Genomic DNA, 9,242 nt, shown 5'->3' with positions numbered 1-9,242 from the left:
CTCGTTTCAATATCGATCTTTCATGTAATGGGCGAGCTCGGTTAGCCGTTTACACTATACTAGAGTAGTTTTAACTTATTTCCATATATTTTGGTACTAGATGTATTGCTTTCCTAGGTAGTTAATGTTATGTTTTCCTTTTCCTATGATTGTTGGAATTACTTTCCAAGATTGACTTGGTTTTTGTTTCCTAGTATTTTTCCTTTTCCTAATGTAGTTGGACTTGTGGTCCAAAGTAGTTTAGGACTTTATTTCCTTGCTTTTTAGCCCTAATTTCGTGAACCCCTCCTACCTATATAAGGGGTGTCTTCTTTGTTTTTAGACTTAGATTATTGCAGACTATTATGAATAAAAATTGTGAGATTTTACTTGCACTCTTGTGTGTAGCTACTCTTGGGTTTATTCTTCAATCTTCAAGACTCAACTTAAGGTGGTAAGATGAATTCTTTCATAGATCACTTCTAGGTATTTAAGAAAGGTGATAAGTTTATGCTTATGGTTCTTCTTGTTATTCTAAAGGGTCGGGCTTCACAATCTTTTTCTTATTTTTAATTCTCTACCAAAGGCGACTAATTATTCGTTAGCTAGTTCTTGTTGTTAGGATTCAACTTCAAGAATAGACTTCTTGAATTCAAGAAACTCTTTCTTGAGTTCAATCTATCTTTAATTTTAATCCTTTTCGTTTCTTTATTTTCTTTTAGCTTTCGCACGTTTCTTGATTTTTTTGTTTTTCTTTAGTAGTTCTTGGACCTCTATCGTGTTGTTATCAAGTCGTATCAGTGCATAGGCTAATCAAGATCTCAATCTTGATGATCATGGAAGGTTCTTGAGTAAAAAATAAATTAAAAAAAAACAAAAAAACAAAAATCAACCCCAAAAGTGTTATTGTTCATTATTATTTTCAGATTCAAGTATTATTTGGTTTCCAAGTGATAACAACAAGTTCGAAAATCCAAACTAGAGTAAGAATTTGAGAAGTAAATGCGGAAGTAATAACAATAAGAATTGAACAACTAGAATTAAAGTTCAGAAAATAAAGAATATGCGAAAATTCAGGGAATGATTCCAAGAACTTCCAAGAACGCAAGTTCTATAGCCTTCACAAGATCCAAGTAACAACGTGATAGGATTGATAGGTTTTCAATATCTTTGCCTTGTGTTTTGATGATCTAACAAACTTAATGTCAAGAACCAGATAGGGAACCTGACTCACTTGGATTACACTGCATCTAACGGATTCCAGCCAAATGTGAACTTGCTACAGTTTCAGGAGGTAGGAACCCAGACAAGGACCAGATACTCTTGTGGGTTCCTCATGGCAGTACAAAGTCAATTGGACACAGCTGCAAACGAATATTATGCCGCACTGCACTGTTTCCAGCGCCCACTCATTCTCTAACCAACTCAAGTGCTCACATCACTTCAAGTGATCATTCTCAAGGTGTACCTACAATGAGTCTACACAAAGCATCATTCAAGTTACTCAACTCAAGACAATCTGGGCGGTGTGCACAAGAACCAGATTAGGAACCTGATCCCTTGGTACTTCTCTGACAGAAGTCCAAGTCAACTATACATCTGGAATGCAACTGAATGACTGATCGCAATTGTACAAAGAGGAACACAACAGGGACCTGGTCCTTCAGGGTTCTCTGACAGAAGTACAAGTCAACTACAGCTGGAAAGAAATTACAGAAAGTGACTGACTGCAATAGTGCAACAGACAATGCAGCAGTCACTTCCCATTGAGATTGGACATCACTAAGGATGTCTTGTGTAGTATAAACCTTATGCAAGACACAAGTTTCAGGTTCTAATGCTTGCAAACTCAGAAAAGTAAAATATTCTCTCAAGTGTTCAAGAACCCCTCTGAAGAACAAAGCTGCTGCAACCTCAAGACCTGATCCAAGATCGAAGATATTTTAAGTCCTTAGGTTTGTAAAGTCTTTGTAATTTGTTCTTCATTGTAACTCCTATCCAGCTTTCTTAGAAGCATCGATTAGGTTGAGTCATAAGAAAAATCCTTTGTAACCATAGGGTGACAAAGTGGCTTGTGGTGGAAACATCACAAGTTAGTCAAAGCTTTTGTAACAGTAGTGTGACAAAGTGGCTTGTGGTGAAAATACCACAAGTTAGTCAAATTCTTTGTAACTAGGATAGTTATAGAGTGGCTTGTCATGAGAGCATCACAAGTTAGTTGAAGTCTTTACAATACGGTTATTGTAAAGTGGCTTGTAATAGGGAGATTGCAAGTTAGTGAAGTTAAAAGCCTACAGGTGTAGGTCGTGGTTTCTTGATCCCCTTGTGTAGGATTTTTCCACGTAAAAATCCTCGGCCTTATTTACATTCAGCTTTACTAGCATTCACTGCAGAACCCGATAAAGGACCAGGTACTCTACCATTTGGTGGACTCACACAAACTTAGCACTGTACCAAACTGATATAGGACCAGATCGCTATACAGTTTGGTTCATCAGTACTTTCAGAGGAAACACATAGAGAACCCGGTTCTCTATACAGTCTAGTGGACGCACAGTCTCTCACAAGTGGTATCAGAGCAGGTTCTTCCTATCAGGCTAACACCTACGAAGGATCTTCATAGCTGCTCCACCAACTCTTGAAAAGAGAAAACCAAAGAAGGAAAAGTACCGGGTACTTAAAGCTGCTAATAATGATTCGAGTGAGGAAGACAGTTACATGGCTTACTTAACCAAAAGGTTTCAGAAGATGGTGAGAAGAAATGGAGAAGTGCTAGAAAGGGATAGCTCTAACAGATCAAAGAACGATGATCTTTGTTACAAGTGCAGAAAGGGTGGACACTTCATGAAAAATTGTCCTCTCTTGAAGCAAGAATTCTCCAAGAACTTCAAGAGAAAAAGATCATCTGAATATGACTCAGCCTTTGCATTGATGGCTCAGTCAGATGATGATGATGATGATGAAGATGAAGACGATGAGGTAAACTTCAGGGATGTTCTGAGAAATCTAAAATCCTACTCTTCTAAGAAGCTGAGGTCTTTATCTAATGTCCTAATTGATGCCTATTATAGCCTTATAAACGATAAGGATATCCTGACCGTAGAACTAGGAGAGGCAGAGCAATCTAGAGATGATCTAGTAGTCTGTGTAGTGGACTTAAATGAGACCATAGCTAATCTTAAACAAGAAAAGGAAGCCTTGAATGAAAGAATAACTTGTGTGGAAAATGAGAGAGATAATCTGATGGTAGTATTTGTTGATCTAAAAGAAACAATAGAAGGCCTTAACAATGAGAAACACACCTTAGAAGAAAAGGTTGCATCTACTGAAGAGGAAAGGGATGACCTGTTAGTAATATGCACTGATCTAGAGGAAACCATTGAGGGACTCAATAGAGAACATAGGAATGTAAGTCTTGGGAAAGGGAAGGAAGTAGCCAGTGAGACGTACATCAAGCTTGAAAAGGAGCTAACTGTTGTGAAAACCAGTCTCTGCAGTGAACTCGAGAGGAAACAGCAACTTCAAGCTGAATTGGAGAAAGTAAGAAATGATCTTGAAAAATCTCTGAAGTGGACCTGGTCCTCAGATGCTGTCACTGTCATGTATCTCAAAAACAGTGGGAACAAGCAGGGCATCGGGTTCCAAAGGGAGAAAACTCCCTATAACCCGCACAACAAGTATGTCACTATACCTGATAACTGGCTATGTACCCACTGTGGGAACAATGGGCATTTTAAGGAAAATTGCCAGGCCAGGGTTCAGTCTGCCTAGAAAAACAAAGTGTTTTCTGATGGAGTGACAACTGAAAAGGGACCAGGTACCACTCACAAAAAGCGGATGTTGCCGCATGGACTAGGAAATCCCTCATTCATCCTTTTTATCATAACAAGGGACCCAAACTAGTTTGGGTTCCTAAATCTAACCCTTGATTTGCATGAGCAGGGAACAGTGAGAGGAAGCAGACTGCGATGGACTATGGAATGTGGATGCTTAAAGCACGCAGCTGAAAACATCATGAATCTCTTCTCACTGAAAGCCCTGCAGGAAGGGAATGTATCCTTAAGAAGGAAGTAAAGGGTACATTCTCAAGTGAATGAAAAGGTATAAAGGTTTGTTTGGCACTCAAGTGGCAACGTGCACTATGTGAATGGCCTAAAAAGTGCAGTCACCAATCTGATAACCCGCCAAGTGGTCTCAGTGGACAAAGGAAACAAGAACATCCACTCCAACTAAGTATGAATCTCCACAAGCTGGTGGCATGAGATGAGTGAAGTCGCAACCATGGCATGAAGGATTGTTATATGCAAACTTCTCACCTTCGAATAAATAAACTCAGCAGGACCTGGTCCGTGGTCTGCCAAACTCAAAGTGTCACCTGGACATGAGTTCACAAAATGAACGAGAAGGGGGAAGAAGGGATCACGCACAATTTCTCAACACTCAAGGACTCCACAGCAAAATGGTATTGCTGAAAGAAAGAACGGAACTGAAAAATATTGCATGGACAATGCTCATCGTTTGTGGAATCACCAAGAAATTCTGGGCAAAAGCAGTAAAAACTGATTTCTACGTGGAGAACAAGTGTCGGATCAGGTCCCTTCTGAATCAAAACCCACTATGAGCCGCCAAATGGAGGAAAATGCCATGATCTCGACAACAGGAAGGATCAGCTTGGGAAGCTCAATGCAAAAAGATGGAGCGAAGGAATCCTTCTGGGGTACAATCCACAAAACAAGGCCACAAAGTCTCAAACAAAGGGCACTAAATGGTAGGAGGTGCTCATGAGATATTCAACAAGACACTTCCGGTGATGATCAATATGATGAAATGAGCAAGATGAAGGAGACTGGTAAAAGACAACGCAACATCATCCTCCACGGCTCACAAAGAACCTGGGAAGGAACCTGCTCATTGATCAGATTTATGTGGATGACATCATATTTGGAGCTACAGCTAACTCATTATGTGAAGAAAATGAGTACGATGGGGGGAACTGAATGTCTTCCTAGGTCTTCAAGTGAAGCAGTCCATAAAGGGAACATGTATCAGTTACAAATGAAAACTCTTGAAAAGGATTGATATGGAAGCATGAGAATCATTGGATCTCTACTCTACCTTACTGCCAGCAGGCCAGACATTGTATTCACTGTGGGATTACATGCAAGGTTCCAGTCAAATCCTGAGGAATCTCATCTGAAGGCTGCTAAGAGAATTCTGAGATATTTGGGCACACAGAACCTGGTTCTGTACTATCCTTCAGGGGACAGTTTTCAACCTTATTGGTTATGCTAACGCTGATTATGCAGGTTATCTGGTGGATAGGAAAAGCACATCTGGAATGGCTCATTTCCTTAGATCATGTTTTATCTCATGGGGTATAAGGAAACAAAACTCAGTAGCTTTCTCAACAGCTGAAGTAGAATATGTTGCAGCTGCCAAGTGATGTGCTCATTCACTGTGGATCAAGGGACTATGTGGAAAAGGGTCTTATTTGTATAAGTTTTTGTTGCACGGAAGATCAGATTGCAGATATCTTCACAAAGCTCTAAGCAGGAAACACTTTGAGAAACAAGATGGCATTGGGATTACTTGAACCTAATCGAGAACCTATTTCTGCTGACATGACTATGATAGTCACTAAGGTAAATTGGCTAAAGTGTTTTCAGACTAGGCCTAACTCACATCTATACCGTTGCAGGTAAACACACATGATGATCATAGAAGCTAAAGGTACAGTGTTAAACTTCGGAGGAGAGCTGCAAAAACCCTTTTACAAAATAGGTCAGGAACCTGGTTCCTGCACCACAGTTTAGTAGTAATGTGATTTTCGCATGTTTGTTCAAAAAAAATATAGCAAAATTAATTCAACTGCCACATCATCCGACTTTTCAGACCAGCAGTTCTAAACCATTGTCTCCCTTTGCATCTTTTTAATTTTTCCTTCAGAACTCTCTACCACTTCCCTCACCATGGCCAATGAATAATCGTCTTTTTCTCTTGCCATCAACATCATTCCCATATCTCCTCCGACCTTAACACCATCACAAGTAACCCACTTCATCACTATCCCCGATACTACTGTACACATACAAATTTCCTCCTCATCTCTAGTCACCTCTACTCTTCTCCAGTCACCTCATCTCCAGTCTCACTTCCATGTGTTGCAAACCCTACTTCTCCTCTATTCCTGAATCTCAAGGGCAAGAAACTCCATTCTTAGGGGATGAAAGAACTCTGGTGCTTTTTGAGTCTCCGGTTCATGACACCATCATAGAAGAATCTACTGAAGAACCTGATTCTCTTTTAGCTGAAACAAACCAGGTGGTTGTAGAAGAAAGAGGCTTTTGAGTGTTCCTTGCAGAAGAGTAAGCAGAGTATTAAAAAAAGAAGAAGAGGTTGATGAAATAGGGGGAAGCAGTGGCTGATAAACACATTTCAGTGGTTGAGGTTGATAAAGATGCTGTGGAGGAACCTAGTTCCTTAGTGAAAAGATCTACAAAAGGGTGTGGCTGAGAAAGATTTGTTTGAGGGTGACATTGTGGCTGTTGCAAGCAGTAATGGAAAGATTATTGAAATATCTAGAAAATAAAAGTGGGAAACTGTGGGAGGACCTGGTTCAATGAAGACCATTCTAAGTGACAGTGGCCTTGGGCAGAAGAGTTAACTCAGAAAAAGTCTTGTGGGGTCGCACGCTTGCCCGACAATCTAGGAGATGGCAGGTATGAGACAAGTTCTGGACTTAGGCAACTAGTGGAGAACCTGCGGGAGAAACTGTTTGACTAACAGTTGTCTGCAACTACCCGCATGGACCTAGCTCTCAAAACCATTGCTGCCTCTTCTACCAAACCTCCCTCTTCTAGTGCCCCCTAGGATCCTTTCAGTGGCCAGTTATCTTTTGCTCTGATGATTTTGTTGCTGTTGTTTCTCTTTTTGTTTGTCTTCTTGTGACGACATGTTGGATTTTCACCGTTGCTGCTCCTGTTGAAACAGTCATATTTTTTTTATCAATAAAACAGCTCTTCTTTTGCTTGTACAATGCTTGTTTTCCCTTTTGCTTCTCTTTTCTATCATGATTGTGTGCACATATGTGGCATGACTTAGCCTTGTTGGACTTCTTTATGCCTTTTTGTCTGATTGTGTCTTTTTGTTGATGCCAAAAGGGGGAAGAATAGAGTCAGGGAGAACATATGCAGTTGCGTGTACCTTATCTGGTTAAGTCAAATAGTCATCAATGTTCAAAGTTTGTCATCATCAAAAAGGGGGAAATTGATGGGCTTAAGGTCTTTTAATCTATGTTTTGATGATCTAACAAACTTTCTGTATGGAACCAGATAAAAGACCAAGAATGATAGTAAAGTGTCAGGGGGAACATATGGGAAACATGTGTAAGTAAGGGCATAAAGTTAGAGGGAACCTATGGTCTCCTGATATTCAATCTGGTTCTTTGAACTCTAACTCCTTGTTGTCAATGCTAAGTTTGTCATCATCAAAAAGGGGGAAATTGATACGATTGATAGGTTTTCAATATCTTTGCCTTGTGTTTTGATGATATAACAAACTTAATGTCAAGAACCAGATAGGGAACTTGACTCACTTGGATAACACTGCATCTAACGGATTCCAGCCAAATGTGAACTTGCTACAGTTTTAGGAGGTAGGAACCCAGACAAGGACCTGATACTCTTGTGGGTTCCTCATGGTAGTACAAAGTCAATTGGACACAGCTGAAAACGAAGATTATGCCGCACTGCACTGTTTCCGGTGCCCACTCATTCTCTGACCAACTCAAGTGCTCACATCACTTCAAGTGATCATTCTCAAGGTGTACCTACAATGAGTCTATACAAAGCATCATTCAAGTTACTCAACTCAAGACAATCTGGACGGTGTGCACAAGAACCAGATTAGCAACCTGATCCCTTGATACTTCTCTGACAGAAGTCCAAGTCAACTATACAGCTGGAACGCAACAGAGTGACTGATCGCAACTGTACAAAGAGGAACACAACAGGGACCTGGTCCCTCAGGGTTCTCTGACAGAATTACAAGTCAACTACAGCTGGAAATCAATTGCAGAAAATAACTGACTGCAACAGACAGTGCAGCAGACGGTGCAACAGTCACTTCCCATTGAGATTGGACATCACTAAGGATGTCTTGTGTAGTATAAACCTTATGCAAGACACAAGTTTCAGGTTCTAACGCTTGCAAACTCAGAAAAGTAAAATATTCTCTCAAGTGTTCAAGAACCTCTCTCAAGAACAAAGCTGCTGCAACCTCAAGGACCTGATCCAAGATCGAAGATATATTAAGTCCTTAGGTTTGTAGAGTCTTTGTAATTTGTTCTTCATTGTAACTCCTATCCATCTTTCTTAGAAGCATTGATTAGGTTGAGTCATAAGAAAAATCCTTTGTAACCGTAGGGTGACAAAGTGGCTTGTGGTGGAAACATCACAAGTTAGTCAAAGTCTTTGTAACCGTAGTGTGACAAAGTGGCTTGTGGTGGAAATACCACAAGTTAGTCAAATTCTTTATAACTAGGATAGTTATAGAGTGGCTTGTGATGAGAGCATCACAAGTTAGTTGAAGTCTTTACAATAGGGTTATTGTAAAGTGGCTTGTAATAGGGAGATTGAAAGTTAGTGAAGTTAAAAGCCTACAGGTGTAGGTCGTAGTTTTTTGATCCCCTTGTGTGGGATTTTTCCACGTAAAAATCCTCGGACTTATTTACATTCAGCTTTACTAGCATTCACTACAGAACCCGATAAAGGACCAGGTACTCTACCATTTGGTGGACTCACACAAACTTAGCACTGTACCAAACTGATATAGGACCAGATCGCTATACAGTTTGGTTCATCAGTACTTTCAGAGGAAACACATAGAGAACCCGGTTCTCTATACAGTCTGGCGGACGCACAGTCTCTAACACAACGTTTTAATTTATTGAAGAAATCAAATGCCTTTACTTAAAAACAAATTAAAATAATAGATTCAGATCTTGACCGCTTTACGAGTAACTTGAGACAACAATTAATAACTACGATTAATCGCCTTCTAAGAATATCACAAAGGAATCAATAATATCACAATAAAGAAGTTATCTTACTACCTTGAACTTTGAACTAGTAAAGGTTAAAATATAAAGGTCAAAGCATAAATAAAAAAGGTTCAAAAGAACTCTCAGAGTATAATATTATTAATAAATAATAAGGTACCACAATGAATGAAAAGAACACCTATACTGACACCATATAGAATCT

This window comes from Nicotiana attenuata, unplaced genomic scaffold (genome assembly GCF_001879085.1).
Source record: "Nicotiana attenuata strain UT unplaced genomic scaffold, NIATTr2, whole genome shotgun sequence".
NCBI lineage: Eukaryota > Viridiplantae > Streptophyta > Magnoliopsida > Solanales > Solanaceae > Nicotiana > Nicotiana attenuata.
The sequence above is the reverse complement of the archived record's forward strand: the minus strand, read 5'-3'. Positions refer to the sequence as shown.